This window comes from Malania oleifera, chromosome 11 (assembly GCF_029873635.1).
Source record: "Malania oleifera isolate guangnan ecotype guangnan chromosome 11, ASM2987363v1, whole genome shotgun sequence".
In the NCBI taxonomy this organism is placed as follows: domain Eukaryota; kingdom Viridiplantae; phylum Streptophyta; class Magnoliopsida; order Santalales; family Ximeniaceae; genus Malania; species Malania oleifera.
This window is the reverse complement of record NC_080427.1, coordinates 70,696,506-70,719,104: the sequence shown is the minus strand read 5'-3', so window position 1 is coordinate 70,719,104 and position 22,599 is coordinate 70,696,506. Positions and strand designations below refer to the sequence as shown.

Genomic DNA, 22,599 nt, shown 5'->3' with positions numbered 1-22,599 from the left:
ATTTTCACTTTTGCTTGCATAGGTCTTTAAGGAATTTGGCATATGCGGGTATTTTCTTGTTTGCATCTAAGAGAGGGATATTGACCTTAACTTGCTTAAATGTGTCCATGATGGATTCAGCAGTGGTTTCCTTTCTAGATTTAAAGGGTGTATGGAGAGCAGTAGGGTGAGGGGCTGCAGGAATATGGTGGGGAAGTGTTTCATTTTGTGGCAAGGTGGATGCTTTAGTGTCTATTGTTGACTCATGGGGAAGAAGGGTGCCTATTTCTATAAGTCTAGCCCTCTTCTTTTCTTTACCTTGTGCTTGGCTTATTGGCTCCTCAACCCTATTGTCGATCTCCCTACCACTCCTAAGTGCGGTTATCGCCTGTACATGTACTTTATGTGATGAAGAGTTTGCTATAGTCTCACTTTCTATTTCGTATTGACTCTGAGGTATTGTTTTCAGCTGGCTTGGCAACTCACCTTCGTTTCTCCTACTAACTGACCAAGTGAGTTGTCCTATAGTGGTCTCTAGCTTAGTTATGGATTGTAAGTGAGATTGGAGTATTTGCCGCTTCACGTGGCAATCTACATCAATGATTTGTAAGTTTTTGAACATCGTCTCTTCAAAATACTCATGGTTAGTTTGTTCAATATATGGTTGTTGAAACAATGATGGACTCTGCATTGCAATAGCGGGATCTTGGAAAGTTGGATACGGTCGAGGGAGTGAAGCACTCGGGTTCTGTGGAGGTTTTTAGACTTGAAAGTCTAGAGCTTTTGGCCTCTAGAGGAAGTTAGGGTGTTGCTTCCATTCGAAACCATAAGTATTTGAGTCATAGTTGTTTGTCTATCGATCATACCAATGGTGGGTGGCTCTTATTTCCTTTTGCACAAGCTCAAATTGGGAAGGCGCATATGGGCAATTATAATATGTATGCGCAAGGTCAGAAAAATTTGCACAAACCTCTACACACACCATCATTTGCTAATCAAGTTTCTAATATATGGTGTGCATAGTATGGCTTAGGTTCTGGCTCGTGGCTAATGCGTAAACTCCCTTAGGTTTAGAAGATGATGGATTAGGTAGTCTATGGGTGGCAGCCATGTGTTGCTGAGAGTTTTTAGCCTGATTTTCAAAGAGAATCTAGGCTTTGTTCTCGTGCTTATTGAGGAAAGTATCTCCACATGATGCATCAACCATAGACCTATCTCTCTCATTCAACCCTTCATAGAAAGCTTGGACTAATTGCCTCTTGGGGACTTGGTGATGTAGACATTTATGGAGCAAGTCCCCAAAGCGCTCCCAGGTCTTGGAAAAGAATTCCCCATCCATCTATGAGAAACTTGTGATGGCTCTCCAAAGTTGATTAGTCTTCCCAATTCGAAAGGATTTCTAAAGGAATTCATGCCGCATGGTGGACTAGTTGGTCACTGTGTTCGGTTCTAAAGATGTCAACCAATATTTGGACTTATCCTTACGAGAGAACTGGAAGAGCCTTGATGGAGAGCATCATCATGGAAATTAGGAATGCGGATGGTTGAACAAATTTCCAAAAACTCATCTAGATGCTGATAAGGATTTTCAGTGGAGTTCCCATGAAATTTGGGTACCATCAAGATTATCGAAATCTTAATCTCAAATTGTGCCTCTAGGACATCCGAGAACCGAATGCAAGGCAGCAATGTGTATGCATTGGGTACAAAGTAGTCCCTAAAGGGTCAGAGGTATTGCTCTCCCACCACAGGTAGGTGGGGGGCATAGGGTTTCGAGATTTTTTCAGCGGGAGTTGGGGGGTTATCTTCGGCCATAGCTTTCAGTTCAGACGACTCAGCCTTCTTTGGATTAGAAATAGGTTTCCTAAGGGACCTACGAGATTTTTCAATCTCAATATCTATGCAAATTATCTCTGGTTCCAAAGAATGCAGACCAAATATATGCACAAGCAACACAATGATCCAGACTCCCAAAATAGAAAGCAAAAAAAAGAAAATAGAAATTAACAAAGAAAGTGAAAACAAAAGGAAAGCAAATCAAAAGAACAAGGCAATAATATTCTAAAGATAAAGTTGGCTTATAACCATAGCTAAGTCCCCAACAATGGCGCCAAAATTTGGTAGGCTTGTCAAGGCTTGGGTTCGTAACTACAAAAAATAATATTTATAAAACCTAACTATCCCAAGTTCAGTAGAAAGTGGGTAAGTCGGGTATCGATCCTCAAGGACTTATGGCACAATTATTAAACCGCTTTTGACTTAGTTTACAAATTCCTTGTATGAAAAAGAAGTGAAAGATGGTATTTTGCAATAGTGATTGTCTAACAACTACCGAAAAGCATAAAACAAAAGCAAATAAATCTATACTAGGGTAAGGCAAGTAAATTTCTAAGTTACCCTACTCCTACAAATCAATATTGTGGTCTGAATTAGACACTAGATGCCATGCTTGTAACTACCCTCATCCAGACTTCCATAGAAGTACTAACGTGAGTCGGCCAAAGCGGGAGAGGGGCGATCGAGGGCACAGGTTAGCAAGGGTGCACCAACCATCTAGAGTATGGTCGAGAACCGGAGTATACCCTTTCTCAATGATAACAAACACCTCCACGGTTCCATAGCTGACTATTTCCCTCTGACTAATACGTAGCAGTGCTTATCCTTATCTACAACCTTTCATCAAATAAACAACAAGTAATGGAAATCAATAAATTGAAAGCAATAAATGAAAGCATGAGTAAAAATATAATCCCTTTATCATTCCAAACATCTCTCACTAACTCTAGAAGTACAAGAGGAGAACCTAATATACATGGTTGTTGCATGAACGCCACTGGTTGTCACAGGTCATTGGACACTCTATAGACAAACCAAAACTACTCTACTCCAATTCTTTCTTGGCTCTCAGTGACTTCCTAGGTCTATCACTCACCCAAGAAAGGCCAAAGAGGAACCCAGAGCTTGTATTCGTAGCAAATACTTATAGGCTCTAGGGTGTACAAGGTTTGTTTTACAAATTAGGAAAGGTTACGGCAAATCTCACGCAGAAGATCATCGCTGTCAATCAAGTCACTCCTCTGTCATTCTTGTGTGCGCCTTAGTTAGATCTTGTGGAATGTTAGGGATTGGGATCTTCAATGTCTTCGAATTCATCACGCTTTAGGGTCTTGATGGTCGAGTTGATGATCAAGACTTGTAGTATCTTGATCTTCAAAAATTCTCTGTATCTCAACATAGGTGCCCCGAAAGGTCTCTTTGTCGACCACTTCATTGAAACTCTTGGTACTTTTTAATTTTAGTTTTGTCTCAGTATCTTAATGTAGTTGCCCTAGCAAGTCACTTAGTCAAGCACTTGGTCGAACCTTGTAGAATTTTGACCTCAGTATGAACCTTGGAGTTTGCAATGGAAGACTAAGTCACCCCTATAGTTCCCTGGTTGCGCCATATGGTCAAGCATCATCTTCTTGTCCATTTATGATCTGAAGCCTTTGGAACTTGGCTGAATGTTTGAATTCGATCTTTGAATCCTCCAAATCCTCATTGTCTTGTTATAATTCCTAACTCCATGGTTTTAACATTTTTTTCATGAAAATACAAACAAACCTTGCGTAACTTTGAACAATGATAACTCTAGGTAAATACATAATAAAATGTGGATAAGCGCAGGTAAATGAGGGTCTAAAATCATATATTTTAGGGACTCATCACCCGCTATTAACTATGGAAAGGAAGATGACCTAACATATCTTATTTAAATGTATTTGGATGTAAGTGTCTTATATTGAATGAAAAAGAAGACTCAGGAAAATTTGATGCAAAATCAAATGAAGGAATCTTCCTAGGGCATGCATTAAATAGTAAAGCATTCAAAATCTCCGACAAAAGAATACTCACAATCATAAAATCAATACATGTAGCCTTTGATAGGGCAAATCCATTCACTAAAAGAATTGATATTGAGGAAACTAAAATAACACAAAAACTAGATGACTTAGAAATTAAAGAGATAAAATATGAGAACAATGAACCAACCTCAAATGATGGACCTACTGATAAATTTGAATTACTTAAAGAATGGAAGTTTGTAAGAAATCACCAAAAAAGATCAAATCATCGGTGAACCTTCATATGGTGTGTCCACTAGATCCTCATTGAAAAATCTATGTATTCATTATGCATTTCTATCTCAAGAAGAACCCAATAATATAGAAGAAGCCTTAAGTGATGATTCTTGGATAGTTGCTATGCAAGAAGAATTAAATTAGTTTGAAAGAAATAAAGTATGGAATTTAGTTCCTAGACCCGCTGATCATTCAGTAATTGGAACCAAATGGGTATTTAGGAATAAAAAGGATGAAAATGGTATAGTAGTACATAATAGAGCTAAACTTGTAGCTCAAGGATATAATCAAGAAGAAGGAATAGACTACAATGAGACCTTTACTCCCGTAACCAGAATGGAAGCTATAAGAATGTTATTAGCCTATGCTTCTCACAAATAATTCAAACTCTATCAAATGGATGTGAAGAGTGCATTCTTAAATGGATTTATAAGTGAAGAAGTGTATATGGCACAACCTCTAGGTTTTAAGGATACTCATAACCCTAATCATGTGTTTAGATTAACAAAAGCACTACATGGACTAAAACAAGCCCCTAGAGCTTAGTATTAAAGGTTGAGTGGATTTCTATTGGATAATGGCTTTTCTAGAGGAAAATTGGACATTACATTATTTTTTATATCTAAAAATGAAGATATGCTTATTATTCAAATTTATGTGGATGATTTCATTTTTGGTGCTACAAACGAAGATCTATGTAAGGATTTTGAAAAGTGTATTCAAAATGAATTTGAAATGAGTATGATGGGAGACTTACTTCCTAGGACTTTAGATTAAACAAACTAAAAATGGACCTTCATAAATCAATCAAAAATATATAAGGAATATGGTTAAGAAGTTTGATATGGAAGGTAGCAAACCTATGTGAACCCCAATGAGTACGTTTGTAAGTCATGATAAAGATGAAAAAGGAAAGTTGATAGATATTTAATATTACTGATTTGTAAGTCATGATAAAGATGAAAAAGGAAAGTTGATAGATATTTAATATTACTGAGGCATGGTAGGAAGTCTACTATATTTGATAGCTAGTAGACCGAACATTATGTTCAATGTATGCATGTGTGCCCGGTTTCAAGCAGGCCCTATGGAATCACACCAGATAGCCATTAAACGAATCTTAAGAAATTTAATAGTTACTATTGACTTGGGTCTATGGTATCCTAAGGACATTGGCTTTAAGATGATTAGTTATTCAGATGCTGATTATGCTGGATGTAAAATTGATAGAAAAAGTACAAGTGGCACTTGCCATTTTCTAGGAAGATCTCTTGTTTCTTGGTTCTCCAAGAAAAAAAATTCCGTAGCCCTATCTACTGCCAAAGCTGAGCATGTGGCCGCAGGTAGCTGTTGTGCACAAACTCTCTACATGAAGCAACAATTAAAAGTTTATAATTTGGAATATTCACCCAGACACAACTTTCTTTGAAGAAGACTTTCCTAACATTTTACCTATGTTTAGAACCTTTGGATGGAAAAAGTTTATTACTTATCAAGCTAAAGGACTATATCCAAACTTAGTCAAAATTTTTTATGCAAATATGGTTAAAGGAGACACAGTAACCATTATCGAAGTCATGGGAAAAGAAATTGCCCTTACACCACAAACCTTAGCAACAATTTTCAATATCCGACAAGGTGAGTTTGAGTGTTTGTTAGCTTTGGTTTATTCCCAAGAGGGGGGTGAATTGGTATTTTAAAAAATTAATCCCCTAGGTCTATCCACCAGCAACATTATTACACAAGCCTAAGGTCAATCTAGTATGTATAAGATAAACCAATTTATATTCAGCGAAAATTTAATTGCACAAGTAGTCTAATTAAAAAATGCACAAAAAAGCAGTAAATAAAGACGACACCAGAAATGTCATCGAGTTTCGAAAAAATGCCTACATCCCCACCTTGGCAAACCAGCACAACGATTACATTATAAGCTCACTTAATGGGTGGAGCATCGCCTAAAACAACCAAGTCAATTAGCACATGGCTAACCTCAACCTTTATATACATTCCTTATCGGGTCGGATTACCGCCCCCTCAGGCCACGCCTGGAATACAACAATATTTCACAATAACAAACTGGGTATAGCGATTATGCTTCTTAGTCAAGCAGATATGTACCAAATGTAATCAATCAACCACATATCAACCGTATAGGAAATTGTAAGCTTAATGATGTGATTTTGTGCAAGCAAACACTCAACAAGGTATAATCACAAATATGCTAAAGAGTGTATAAGCAAGTTATTTCTTTGAAACAAGACATATCATATCTCAATGCTAGGTTAGGGTTTCAAAGATACTAATCAAATATTCAAATCAACTAAAAAATATGTTCCTCAATGAAATAGGCACAAGAGTTGTTTGAAAAAATTATAGCTTGTAAAATCCATTGCACACAAAAATAATAGCTATAGGAATCTTGCAATGACAATGCAAAGATCCTCAAACTACTGAGTTTATCCCAACACAAGATTTATTAGACTTAAATATGTGGGATAAACTTTTCTTAACTCCCAAAATAAATCAATCAATCAAGCAAGAGCGATGGGAGTACTAAGCAATCTATACTAAGCAATAGCACAAACAAGAAACTCTCACAATGCTAAGATTGATCAAAGGAATGAAGGTGTTAGAGTACTTGGAAGTATTATAGGCAAAATAGGATTTTGAGTTTGAGAGCTTTTCTTTTTAATGACTTTTTCTAATTTAATGCTAATCCACACAAATGAACTCCAATATATAGAAGTAGGGCAAATTATGACCGTTTAGGACATGTAGGACATTTATAGAATTGTTTTAAAACAATTTAGAAATTTTAACCCTGTTTAAACATTATAATCTCAGTAAAAATATAAGCAACCCGAGAGTTTATGGGTGACTGAACTACAGTTTGGTTGCCCGAACAAACTCAATTAAAACAGCAACTTTTGAGCGTTTGGGTGCCTGAATTAGGGCTCGATTGGCTGAACTGCGGTATTTTCATTATTTCCACATTTCGATCGCCTAGTCTATCATTCGGTTAACCAAACTCAAGTGTTCGGTTGCTCGAGCCAATTTGAACGTAAAGTTTGGTTGGCAGAGTTGGTGAGGACGGTCACCTTAGCGATTCGGTCGCCCGTGGATGGTGCGGTCAATTATGTTCGGCCGCCCAAATTCAAGTCAACATGTTGACTTGTCTATAGTATGAGCGCCAGATGTGTTTTGAACACAATGGGTTCACTCTCTCGACCTCTCACAGATATGCCTTTTTTAGTCCAATTCATTTCAATTCAATCCCCTGATAGTGCAAGTGATAATGGGGACTATTTGTGCATATGTGTAGGGACCTAAGGTCAGTCATGGTCTATGAGCTTACAATTAGCCTATATGCATGATATGTAGAGATTTATTTCAGACCTTTTTTCCTTAATTACTATTACAGATCCAAATATAATAAATGCATTTACAAATAAAGCATAAGCAGATCTTTTTCTTTTGCCCTTCATTTTCCCATTGAATATGCCAGGAGTACGATTTAAGACTTTTAGGCTTCCATCAATCCTTTCTCATGTGCGTGCTCTGATTTAATGACATGTTCAAGTACTAGGCACACACATTAGTAATATGCAGTTTACCATAATCAAAACCAGAGACCAGACTCAAAAAGTCAACAATCTCATCCTTTCTGATGATGACAAATGCATTAGAGCAAAATAGGGTTTAGCCTAAAAAGGATCCCTCTAAGAATACGCATAGTTGAAAGATAGACAGTACAACACAAGTATATTCAATAAAGAAGACATTACAAATGATTATGCATTTAGTTTCAGCATAGAAGCACACTTAAGCTCAGGCCATTCAAATTATGAGTACAAAAGTTATGCAACATTTTGCTCAAATAATTCTCCCCCTTTTGGCATGAGCAAAAGGGCATGGAAAAAATTTAAATTTGTTCTAAAAAATATTGCATTTAAGCACATAAGCAAGAAATTAAATATATTTGACGTATAATCATTTCTTGCCAAATAATAAAGATATATGTAAATCAATATATATATATATATATATATATATATATATATATGTGTGTGTGTGTGTGTGTGTGTGTGTGTGTGTATAGGACAACCATATAGATCCAGAAAAAGTTTAACAATTACATGCAAGATCATATGGCAAATTCAATGACTATGTGGCAAGTATTATATTTAAGGTATTCAATAAAAACATAACAATCAAACACATGCCACAATACATTTCAATGCACATCTAAGCTTAAGAGTATTGGTGAGCACAAACTAGATAGAAAATTTATTTCAAGAGCTCCCCTAATCGATTTGAAATTTAGCTTAGTTGAAGTAAACCATTTATACTAGTTAGAGATTCCATTATGCCTTGTAGTATAAGCCCTTTCCAAAAAAAAAAAAACAATTGTATGGGATATTGATTAATTCATTTCAAAAATTGCAACCAGTATAACTATCCCTATAATTCACACATGCATTAGAAAAGTGATATTAAGGCATGATATGATGCTCAATCCATATCTATTTATAGATGTTTAAGAACTGGATACGATGTTTAAGGTTTCTCATAAGAGCCTCAATATATAAAAAGTTAGACAAGATGCATGTGAGACTTTTATGTTTTTTCTCTAGGGATAAAGTTTAACTCCTCTAAATGCTTCATGATTATGCTAGGATGAAGATTAATTTTCATTTAGTTTTCATATGTCCTTTCAAAATGATTTTAATATTTGATCTATCATAATCATCTTTGTACAAGGTTTTATTTTGGGAAAAATCTACCAAAATCTCAACAGCATGTCGTCTGTAAATTGGATATATTCCTATAAAACGTGTACCTAATAGTGGGTTGTTTTCAATAGATAGATCATATAAAGCATGCCACAACCTAATATCCACAACTAGCATGCAAATTATATCACTGCATCCACCATGCAGGAAGCTTTCAACACATGCATGCTTTCCAGTAGTTCAATCAACAACTCATAAAAGAAATGAACTATCCAACATATGATATGAGCAGTAAAAAACAATGGATAGTTATGAGATTAGTGCATAGTTGTTCTCACAAGAGCATACAGACATATAAGAATAACTAAAAATTAAGAGCATTTTAATATATATAGATATAAAAGATAAATGCTCCCCCTCAATTTTGCACTCAACTCATTTAGTGCCTTTTCTTATTTTTCAAATCATTTAGCCAAAAGATCTAGATTTTTAATGATATATGCTTAGCTTTGGATAAAAATTCTTAGAGGACCAAAAAGTCACAATAGATATTTCTTTAAGTGAGCTAAGCCAATATTGCCTTTATTGATATGAATTTCAATATGTGTGAGAGGCACGAGTTTAGAATGACTTTCAATTTAAACTGATCATGCGCAGGTTTCATTTAAACTATGACTTTTCTTTAAATTTGAAACTTAGTGCAATTAATTTAGCAATTCAACCTTACTAAAGATATGAAGCTCTCAAGATTTGATTTTGAAAGATTGAGAGCTTGTGACACAATCCAGAATAAATACTCTTAAATTTTTAATCACTTATTAAGTTATGAAGAGTATTTTGATGTGAGCACATGTGGACATTATTAAGATAGTTTAATAATAGTGAGTCTATCCAAACAATTTAGATAAAGAGCAACTAGAAGTGTATGAATTTTGGAGCACCACTCTTTGGTGATTGGAAAGTATCCTTGAGACATGATCACTAAATTGGAATAAGGATAAGAACCAATGAGAGAATGGATTTTTACCATATGTGATCATGATGTGGTAAAGCTTTCTCATGGAGGAGATGAACCAGAATTAGAGGATTTGTATTTTGAACTCAAAGAGAACAATCCCCCAGTGGATGCCTCTAATTTTAATTTCAAGGATGTCTTGTGAAATAGACTCAATATATATTGGTCTTTTATGGTCAATAGTGCTTTAAGCCTAGAGTGATGACTAAACATTTTATTAGGCATTTAAGGCTTTCAAGATGAGTTTAGGACAAGATGTTTAAATAGAAGAATTTATTTCCTAAAACTCAAACTTGTGCAATGGACAAAGTATGCTTAACTTTAGATATTCATATTTAAGCATGAGTTAAGCAAGTTGAATTATTTACCAGGGTAATAATGCTTTGTCCATTTGGAAGTGGATTTTAATTTGACATACTTTGACCAATATTTTCACATTTTACCCAACCATTATGATGTATATTCATTAGGTTCAAATTGGATAAATTTCTTGAATTTTCGTATTAGTATGATTTCTCTAAAGTTCTTAGTATGCAACTAGTTTATAATGAAGGCATATACTAAGTTTTGATATTTTAAGCCAGAACCACTTCCTAAGCCTATTAATCATAACAACTCATATACTTAAGAACTAAGGATGAATAAAATAATTATGTAACTTTTATTGAAACTAGCTTTCCTTAGGCCCCGAGAAGTTTGCCTTCATGATTACCCACATCATTTCCTTGTTTATGCCTCACGCACCTTTACATGTACAATTATATTGTATGTGCCCTTTTCCTTTATTAGATAAGCATGTTTTGTATAGACATGAAAGTTTGTGCTTATTTATTTTATTTTTACTAAATGAGGCATTCAAATGAATATGGGATAGATTTGAGAGATTTGAACCCTTTTTAAAAGGATTGTGTCTTTTAACTTGCAAGGGTTTATTATGAATATTCTTTTCATTACTTGTGGATTTGAAAAACATTTCAAGATAATTTTCAATTTTTCTCTCTATGCAAATGTTTTCAAAAACCTTTAAAATTTTCTTCTTTTCTAAGGTAGTGTCATATTCTTCTAGATTTACTAGTTGTTTTGCTACCCTAATATTTTCATTTTTCAAAGATGTTTTCTATTTATTCATCCTAACTAGAAGCTTATGCATTTTTGAAAAAGCATTTTCTAGTTTTTTATTTAAAAACATGCTTCCATCAATAAATGCATTATGTGATTCAATACAAAAGTTAACACAATAATTATCATATGAATCAATGCATGAATTTTCAACCAAAATATCACATAAGCTATCAGATGATTTGTCACAAGATATGTCACAATGTTTGTTACAAGAATCATCGCATGCATCATCAATAGATTTATCATTAGATTTAGTACATGTTATATAGAAGCATTCACAACAAGAGTCATCAAAAGAGATAGAGTGAGAATCATATACCTCACTGACTGCAAATGTTACATGCTCATGATATGCCACTACCTGATTGTTTGAGTTTGGAGCTTCTGGAGTGGCAGTTTCTTTTTCCTAGGTCTCTCAATATTTTCTTTTCAGCTCTACCCATATTTCCTACACACTTTTACAAGCCATGATCTCATGAAAGATGTTATTCTCTAAAGCACAGTACAATAAATCCATGGCACTAGAATTAATCATATTAAAATCATTTTCATTTATTTGTGCACATCCTCCTTTAGTAGTCACAAGCCAGACCCTCTAGTCCGTAGATTTTATAACTACGCTCATTCTAATTTTTCAATGGGTGCAATTTACACCACAAAACACTGGAGAACTAGTGACTAACTGTCCCTCTCCAAATGGGGAAACATCAATGTGAACCATACCAATCTTTAGAAAAAACGTTTAAGTCAATGCTACGAGACTTTGATACCAATTGTTAGCTTTGGTCTATTCCCAAGAGGGGCCTAAATTGGTATTTTAAAAAATTAATCCCCTAGGTCAATCCACTAGCAACAATATTACACAAGCCTAAGGTCAATCTAGTGCGTATAAGATAAACCAATATATATTCAACATAAATTTAACTTCACAAGTAGTATAATTAAGCATGCACAATTAAAGCAGTAAATAGAGACGACACCAGAAATTTTATCGAGGTTCGGCAAACTGCCTACATCCCTGCCTTGGCTCACCAGTACAAAGATTACACTATAAGCTCACTTAATGGGTGGAGCGGCACCAAAAACAACTAGGTCAATTAGCACAGGGCTGACCTCAACCTTTACGTACAATCCTTGCTGAGCTGGATTATCGATCCCTCAGACCACACCTATAATACAATAGTATTTCATAATAACAATTTGGGTACCGTCATTATGCTTCTCAGTCAAGCAGATATGCACCAAATTTAAGTAATCAACCACACATCAACAGTATAGGAAATTGTAAGCTCAGTGAAGCGATTTTGTGCAAGCAAACACTCAGTAAGGTGTAATCACAAATATGCTCAAGAGTGTATAAACAAGCTATTTCTTTGAAATAAGATATAGCGAATCTCAATGCAAGCTTAGGGTTTTAAAGATGCTAATCAAATATTCAAATCAACACAAAAATATTTTCCTCAATGAAATAGGCATAAGAGTTGTTTGAAAAAATTATAGCTTGTAAAATCCTTTGCACACAAACATGATAGCTATAAGAACCTTGCAATGACAATGCAAAGATCCTCAAGCTACTGAGTTTATCCCAACACAAGATTTATTAAACTTAAATCTGTGGGATAAACTTTGCTTAACTCCCTAAAATAAATCAATCAATCAAGCAAGAGTGATGGGAGTATTAAGCAATCTATACTAAGCAATAGCACAAACAAGAAGCTCTCACAATGCTAAGATTGATCAAAGGAATGAAGGTATGAGAGTATTTGAAAGTATTATAGGCAAAATAGGATTTTGAGTTTCAGAGGATTTTTTCTTAATGATTTTTTCTAATCTAGTGCTAATCCACACAAATGAACTCTTATATATAGAAGTAGGGCATATTATGACTGTTTCGGACATGTAGGGTATTATTAGAATTGTTTTAAAATAATTTATAAAATTTAACCCTATTTAAACATTTTAACCATGGTAAAAAAATAAGCAACCCGAGAGTTTTCAAGTGGCTGAACTATGGTTCGGTCTCCCCAATAGACTCAGTTAAAAAAGCAACTTTTGAGTATTCGGGTGCCCGAATTAGGGCTCGGCTATCTAAAACGCAATACTTTCATTCTGTCCATGTTTTGGTTGCCTGGTCTATCATTTAGTTAACCAAACTCAAGTGTTCAGTCACCCAAGGCCATTTTGAATGTAAGGTTCGGTTGGCTGAGTTGGTGAGAACGGTCACCTCAACGGTTCAATCGCCCATAGACAGTTCGGTCAATTATGTTCGGTCACCTGAATCCATGTCAACATGTTGAGTTATCCACGATTTAGGTACCTGATGTGTTTTGAACACAATGGGTTTGATCACCTAACTCTCACAGATTTTCCTATTTTAGTCCAATTCATTTCAATTCAATCCCCGTATATTGCAAGGGATAATGGGGACTATTTGTGCATATGTGTAGGGTCCTAAGGTCTGTTTATGGTCTATAAGCTTACAATTAGCCTATGTTAGTTTTACTGTGATCCCAAGAGAGGGGTGAATTTGTATTTTTAAAATTAATTCCCTAGGTCAATATCCTGACAGTAGTATATTCACAACCTTAAGGTCAATCCAGTGCAAATAAAGTAAATCAATTATAATATGTACGAGAAATTAAATAATACAATTTAATTAACAATGCATGCACTAGAAAGTAGTAAAGAGAAGTGACATGCAGAAGTGTTATTGGCAAATTGCCTACGTCCCTGCCTTGGCTAACAAGAACAAGGATTATCACTATAATGCTCACATAAACAAGTGAAGCGGCACCTAAACAACCATGTCAATTAGCACAGGGCTGACCTCTACCTTTAAACACCCTTATCAGGCTGGATTACCACCCCCTCTAGCCACGCCTAAAAACACAATAGTATGTTCACAACAATGAAATTGGTATAGTGATTATGCTTTCATGTAAAGCAGATACGTACCCAATATAGCCAATCACAATCACCACCAAATGATATAATGAATTAAGATCAATAAGGTCTAAGTTGTCTACTCTCAAATATTTATGCAAGCATTGCAACTAGTACGTGAGAGTGCAAAGAATATGATCTTTGTATCACAGAATATATTCAATAACAATGCTTAAACAACGATACTTGCCACACTTTAGATATCTCAACAAATAATTTTTCTCAAAATATATGCCTCAAGAGATATATATATTTTGTTTGCAAAAATGGTTTGATCTTTGTGTTTAAAAGGTAATACTATTCAAGGAATATTGCAACAAAGATCTTTAGAACATAAGAAAATATCTCTCCAAGAATTTTTCTCAAAATAAAACACACGAGATATTTAAAAATGATTTGAAAATATTTTAAGCAACCAAATTCGAATAAGAACTTCTTAAGATATTGCAATGATAATGCAATACTCAGAAACTCAAGTGAAGTCTTCTTAGGAAAGACTTATTGTTAAAGTCTCCTAAGAGAACTTGACGTCTTGCTCTGAAACAAACTAATTTCAATTAATCACAAATTTGGGAAAGCAAACCTATAAGACAAGAACATTCAATTGACACTTACAAATGAATTTTTGGCAATATGGCAAGGTAAATATGAGTGTAGGAAGCTTAGAAGTGAGTAAGAAATATTTTGGAATTCAGAGAATTTTCACTAATCAAGTTTTCTAATCTAATGCTAATCACATGAGGGGGTATATATAGACTACCCCTTGATTATAGACATCCAGAACAGAGGGGATTATTAATTTTGTTTTAAAACATTTTAACCCAATTAACCTTGTTTAAATATTTTACCCATGGTAAAAATGATATGGCAACCAGAGATCATCGGTTGACCGAATGTGAGGTTTGGTTGACCGAGTGTCCAAGTTCGATCGACTAGGTAAGATTTGAACAAGAAGTTCGATCGAGTAGATACAAGGGTTCGGGGGCTATTTTTCCATTTCCGCATGGTTCCATCGGCCATGGGGATTTGAACCAGGTGGTTCGGTCGACCAGGTGGTTGGCCAAACACACATGGAAACTTGGTCGACTAGGTGGTTGGCTTAATCATCAGGTGCGGTTGACCTTATGGTCAAATGTTTGACCTGTAGGGAGTTCGGTCGACTGAGTGACATGAACTGGGCAGGATTCGGTTGACCGTGCGGTGGTCAAATTGTTAACCTAGTGACTAGTTCAGTCGACCAATATATTTAAACTTATGAAGTACAGTCGACCGAACATGCATTTTAATTGCATTTCTGTTCTATTTCCTTATGTAATCACCCTTTCCATATAAGCATATATGTTTGTGCATGTATGAGTGTCCTAGGGTCATTTTAAGCATTTTCCGTTTTGAGCTTACCTATCATATCATGCATGTGAGGCATATGATTATTATGACCCAGATCCTATTTACTATTGCAGACCCATAATGAATAATGAATTTAAATACATCACAAATAAACTCTTAAGGGCCTTCAACTTCTACTTCTTGTGGCATCATTTTGTTTTGCCAATTGTATACCTGCACATATCCTCAGAAAAATATTAAACACAACAAGTATTTGTCATTATCAAAATCGGGTGTGACCTATAAGATCAACATTCTTCTCCTTTTTGATGATGACAAATACATCATGCAAAAAATGGGTATAGCCTTAGAAGGCTCCCCCTAACAATGTGGATTATGTACAACTTTGTCGATGCAGATTATTTTTCTTAAGTGCAACCCAATTTTTTCCTCTTCATCTCTCCATTTTGGCAACAACAAAAAGGGCCAAGAAAATTATAGCTTTAGGCAATTGGTAATAATCATTTGTATACAAGAGAAGTTTTTGAATTTTTTAAAATTTCGGCAGCATGCCATTTGAAAATAAGACATTTCCCAAAAAATTCCTATATAAAAATGACCTATTTTGAGTTTATAAGACCTAACAGTTTATCCACAACTAGGCAAATCAAACAGTTCCAATATGATTAAGATAAAAAACATAAGTGTAATCAATCATGATGCAGTAAATATGAGAATTATGCATTGCAAACAATAATCAATTTTCACAAAGTCTAAGGCTTTAAAAGATATCAACAATTATATTAGTTATTAGACTTTTAAGATTTATTTGAAAGCTCCCCTTGAATTTATGCAAACTATGAAATATCTAGGAGGCATCTCTACTATGCATGAGACCTAATTCACGTCTAATTTGTATGAACCTATCTTCTGGAAGTGGTTTAAAGAAAATGTCCTCCCACTGCTCATTGGTGCATACAAACTCAAGAGTCACATCCCCTTTCTGCACATGATCATGAAGGAAGTGATGTCTAATTTCAATGTGTTTAGTTCATGAATGTGAGATAGATTTTTAGAGATGTTGATTGCGCTAGTATTTTCATATTTAATCATTATTTTATCATAGTGCAATCCAAAATCCATAAGTTGTTGTTTCATATAAAGAGTTTGAGAGCAACAACTTTCAGCCGCAATACATTTTGCTTTGGTTGTGGATAAGGCAACTGAGTTTTGTTTCTTGGAGCACCACGAAACAAGAGATTGTCTTAAATAGTGACAAGTGCCGCTGGTACTTTTTCTATCAACCTTACTACTGGCAAAGTCAACATCAGTATAACTCACAATCTCAAAGGTAGTATGTTTAAGGTACCATAGTTCTAACTCTATAGTTCTAACTAGATACCTAAGGATTCGTTTAATCGCTATTAGAGGATATTCCTTAAGAGTAGCCCAAAACCTAGCACACATACACACACTAAACATAATATCATACCTACTAGTAGTGAGATATAGAAGACTCTCAATCGTGCCATGATACAATATCACGTCAACAAGGATCCCTTGCTCATCTTTGTCAAGTTTAATGGAAGAACTCATGGGGGTACCAAGAATTTTACAATCTTCCATATTAAATTTCTTTAGCAAGTCTCTGACATATTTAGATTTGCATATGAAAGTTCCATATTCAACTTGTTTAATTTGCAGCCCTAAGAAGAAATTAAGTTCACCCATCATGCTCATTTCAAATTCACTTTGCATGCATTTGGCAAGCTCATTACACAACTCATCATTAGTTACTCAAAAAATGATATCGTGAACATAAATTTGAACAAGAAGCATATCATTATTTTTGGATTTGATGAAAAGTGTAGTGTCAATCTTGCCATGGGTAAGCCCATTTTCTAGCAAAAAACCACTAAGCCTCTCATACCAAGTGCTAGAAGCTTATTTCAATCCATACAAGGCCTTAGACAACCAGTAGACATGACTTGGATATTTTTTATTTTCAAAATCGGTTGGTTGTTCTACATATACTTCTTAATTAATATAGCCATTTAGAAAAGCGCTTTTAACATCCATTTAAAACAATTTAAAATTTTTAAAAGTTGTATAAGCAAGTAGCATACGAATGACTTCTAACCTAGCAACAGGAGCATATGTTTCATGAAAGTCTATCTACTCTTCCAGATTATAACCTTGGGCAACTAGTCTAACCTTATGCCTAGTTACTACCCCATTCTCATCTTTCTTATTTCAATATACCCATTTAGTTCCAATAATGGTATGATCATTAGGCCTAGGAACTAGGGTCCAAACTTTGCTTTTTTCAAATTGATTATGTTCTTCTTGCATGGAAATCACCCAAAACTCATCCTCTATGGCTTCTTTAATATTTTTAGGTTCTTCTTAGATATTAGATAATGCAAATGACTAGGAAACCTATGCATTGAGATCCATAAGAAAAGAAGCAATATAGGCTTATGACCCTGAAGTAGAATTGTTTATGACTTTTTGGTCCTCTAAGCTAAAGCAGGTAAAACCAAGTATAAATCATTGAAGATCTTCGAACATTCAGCTAAACTGGTGAAGAATGATTAAAAGAAAAAGACATAAGAATATGATAAGTGCATAACTGAAGGGGAGCAAATTAACTTGAAAATACTATGGCTCTGAAAAACAAGTATAATCACATTTAGTATCATATGTTGTATTTATATCCAGTATCAAATCATGAATGGTATGTGTAAATTCTTTTGTGCATATTTAATTCAACATGTTAACCACATGAATTTTTTTAAACTATACTGAACTAAACTTGTTGCATGCTTGAAAATATTTAGGGGAGTTGAGCTCCATTCCTAGAGAAAAAGCATAAAGAACTCATGTGCATCATAGTATCAATATAGTTGGTCTAAAATATTTTACAATGATTGCTTATATGGCTTTGAACTAGTAGTGAAATTAATCCTTGATAAGTATAAGCATTTCATTTCATCTATGCAAGTATTCAAATTCATAGAGGGAGAATCTGGAAATTATTTCCTATATTATTTTGCTTAGATGTGGAGTGAACTTTCTGTGGCATGCACTCAATTATGATGACACTATTGAACACTCTAAATGAAAAATATATTGCTTTGCCACAAATTCCTTGAGTTAACAATATAATATTGTTTTGAAATGCATTGATATAATTAGGATCTGTATGGTTAGTCTTTCTTGTTATAATTCTTTTCGGACTGTAGTTAAAGCAAATATCTAAAGCAGAATTTGTTTTGAAGATCCAAAAGCTGAGAGAAATATACTAGAGTAAATTTTTTAATGAGAACTAAAGGAAGAGAGAAATTTTTATGACATAAAAAGGGGGAGAGATATTTTTTTTAATTGCATAATCTACAATGTGTATGAGCTTAAATAAATAAAATGGGGAAGAGCTTTTGTGAACTAAAATAAATATAGTTGCCTAAAATTATATTAGATCACCTAATTCAAGGGGAGCAACATCAATTTATATTCACAATTGGTTAGAATTTTCAAATTTGGTTCATTTGTTCACATTTGAATTTAAACTCAAAGCATGGTGATTGCATGTTAAATTTTTATGGATACATGACACATGTTGATCCTCACAAAAACCTTTGAACTTTAATGACTGCTTTGATTAATCCATGTCTATGTAAATTGACACACTGTATATATTCACTATGAAATTTAATTCAATAACACAGTTATACATTAGCAAGGTGGAGAAGTAAATTGAATAACACAGAGAAACATATTTCACAATACAATTTTCAAATATAAAGGTTTCATATTTTTAAAAGATGAGATATAATTAGGTATGAACATTTTTGTTATGTACCTTTTTTTTTATGTCAAAAGGGGGAGAAAAATATAAGGGTTATAGCAAAAATAGCTTGCAAAAGTTTCTTTTATGCAAGGGGAGAAAAATACATAAGTACATGAGCTATACGTGCAAAACTATTGCCTATTTTACATTGTGCTGAAATTTATGTTGTGCATTATTTGAGATGGAGCTTTGTTAGGCGTAGCCCCTTTTTATATTTTTGCTCGTGTATTTGTCATCATCAAAAAAGGAGAGATTGTTGACTCTATGAGTCCAGTCCTATTTTGATAATGAAAAATCACTTGGTATTTGATATGTGCATTGAGATTGTGAACATAAACTATATTTAGCATGCACGGAAGGTTAGAAAGTTATAAAAGCCATGAGGATTAAAGAATATACAGCTTGACACAATTTATGGAACTAAAAGAGTATAAGAATGAAGATGCAAGCGTCAAGTTCAAGATCATCATAGGAATGGGTGTTTAGAACTGAATGTATTTACATATTTCATATGATTTAATTCAAAGCTCAAAATATACCCTAGACTGACCTTAGGGCTCATGCATCCCATGAAAATATTTTAGGGGTTATTCATTAACTTAGAGACTTTATTTAAAATCTCGAAAAATGTTTTATGAAGAAGTAAAGTAAGAAAGCAAAAATGGTTTTTGAAAAAAAAAAAAAAAAACTAAAGTTGGACTGCCCAGTCTACAAAGGATTACCCTCAGAAGTCCGAAGATGCAATTTTAGAAGACTGAAGTTTTACTTCAGACGTCTGAAGAATTTCCTCAAAAAATTGAAGAATTAGTTCAGTCATCTAAATAATTAATTTTGAAACACAAAACAGGTAGAACACCTTCAGACGTCTGAACCTTCAGTTCAGTTGTCTGAGCTGAGACTTCAAAAGATTGAGCCCATAGTTCAATCGTCTGACCCTGTATCGAGACTATAATTTTCAGTGCTTTAAGGAACATCAGACATCTAAACCCAAATCTTCAATCGTGTGAACCTGCGGGAAGTTTAAAAATCTAATCTTTAGATAGAGAACACGCGGTTTATACCTTGATCAAATTGATCCAACGGTCAAGACTTATCCTAAAGCCGAGACTACCTAAATAATCAACCTCTAAACCCTAGTGCCTTAAATTTTTGCATAATATTGAGAGACTTCAACATTCTTCCACATATTTGGAGAGTTTTGAATACTCTTGCTAAGAATCATTGCCTACACTGCAAATAACACACTTTTACTTGGGCATTCGCATATTCAAGATCTAAGCAAATACACGCGCAACTTCCGCTAAATCTAGGTTTGATCTTGAGGTTTGGAAAAATAGTTTATTGAACTTTCAATTTTTTATTGATCGATCATCTTCTCCATTATTTGTTTCTTGAAAAATCTTTTTGGGAGTAAGAAACTTATTTTTCGATAGTTATTTATTGGAAAAATCTTTTGGGAATAACTTTCTAAAATTTGAATCCTTGTGATATTCAAAGTTGTATTTTTATTCAAGATCTATCTTATTGGTGCAAAAAGTATTTGAAAAATATTTTTTAAATCTTTGAAATATTCAAAGTCACATTTTTATTCAAAGATTTAATCGTACGAGTTATTTGATAGTAAGAACTTAGATTTGCATAATAAGATTTTTTTTCATCTCACAAACTTATTTGTAAATATTCAATATGAGAGATTGGAATTATTTGATTGCAAATACTAAGATCCTCTAAATACATATCCGTGAAGAATATTATTTTTGAAACATAGTGTTTAAATCTTTGTAATATTCAAGGTTGTATATTTATTCAAAGATTCAACTTGAAAAATTATTGATAGCAAGAACATAGATCTTGTATTATTAAAGATTATTTTTGAAAGGATCTTATTTTCTAATCTTGCATAAAGTATTCTGAAATCAAATCATACGTTTCTCCAAAACATTTATTTATAAAATCATTTTTGGGAGATATTGATTTAAAAGGTAAATTTGTGAAGCATATCATTCATATAACGATCTTATTGTTACATACATACTGAGCTTCAAGTTTTATCATATGAATATGTGTTAGGAATTTTTATTGTACTCATTATCTTGTTTAGAAGCATCTGAGTGTTCAGGAATTTCATCTATCTATTGTATTGAAGGTTTAGGTTGCGAACTGGGAAGGAGGAAGTTGTGCCTCATGTAAGTAGCGGAGTAGAAGGAAGCTGCACCTCTTGTAAGTAATGAAGCAAAAGGAAGTTGTGCCTCTTGTAAGCAAGGGGTTTGTAACGAGAAGCTCCGTTCCAGCTAAAGGAGCGGATTAGTGCAATCATTGGGGGTTTTGCCTAAGGTAAGGACGTAGGTTGGGTTTGGCCGAACCTCGTTAAAAATTTGGTGTCTGCGCTCTATTGCTCTATCTCTCTTTATATTTCCGCACTTATATTCATATTATATTTGTTGTGCATGTGTTAAATATTGATATATATATATATATATATATATGTATATATCTAAATTACGTGAGAATAATTCAGTAATACTGAATTAATTGAGATATCCACAGATTAAATCAATTGAGTTGTATAATATTGAAATCAATGTGTGTCCCAATTTTTACGTTTGGCTTTTCAATTAAGGATTGAAGTACCAAAATATTTTTCAACACCCAATTCAACCCCCCTCTTGGGATTACACCTAAATTAACAATCATGTTTTTCAAAGATCAAATTTCTCCCTTACTTTTTATTTGAAAATATTTTGGAGAAGTTTATTTTTCATCTTTGAGGCTTAAGCATATATTTGAACTTGTACATATATTGCTAGAAAGCCCTACTGAATTTGTTTTTATAAAGCTCAATCATTTTAAATGAAAACCCTAACTTCTCCTATTCATTTATTTGGAAATATTTTTATTAGATAAAATATATGGGTTAATTCAAAAATGCTTTGAGATATATATTCATTGATATATATATTGTGCTTGAGAAGCTTCTTTACAATGGCTTGAGCTAATATTCACTTTCATATATTTTGCTCGGAAGCCTTATTTAAATTAAATTTTGAAAGGTCATTTTCATAAAGAAAATCATTTTCTATACTCTTATTGGTTTACTTGAAAATTATTTTGAGAGGAATACCATACTATACTGAGCTTTATTTTAATATCATATGAGAGTGCATTTTAGTTCTTCATTGAATACATATTTGCTTAGTTTGAGAAGCACTTATTTGTACACAAACTTTTATTATTACTTTTGTATTCCCGACATGTGGTTGGAATATGAATGCACTGGACTTTAACGTGCACTGGATTGGTTCAGACCCAGTTAGGAGAACTAGGAGCACCATCCTGTAAGGTATAGTTATAGGTTGTGGCTCAACCCCAATATTTGAGCTGGGGTTTACCTCGCCCGGTAAGGAGAGGTTGTACCAGTGTCGCTCCACCCGGTAAGTGAGCAAAGGTAGTGGAATCCTCTAAACTGGTTTGGCTTGAGGCGGGGACATAGGCAGGATTAGTCGAATC

General features: G+C 33.9%; 1 non-coding gene across 1 annotated transcript; it reads left to right on the top strand.

Moving 5' to 3' along the window:
- The first annotated feature begins 1,244 nt into the window (after window positions 1–1,244).
- Window positions 1,245–1,349, top strand: LOC131143581 (small nucleolar RNA R71). The gene has a single exon (XR_009133566.1). It is a non-coding gene; the product is annotated as a small nucleolar RNA R71 (small nucleolar RNA).
- Window positions 1,350–22,599: the final 21,250 nt, after the last annotated feature.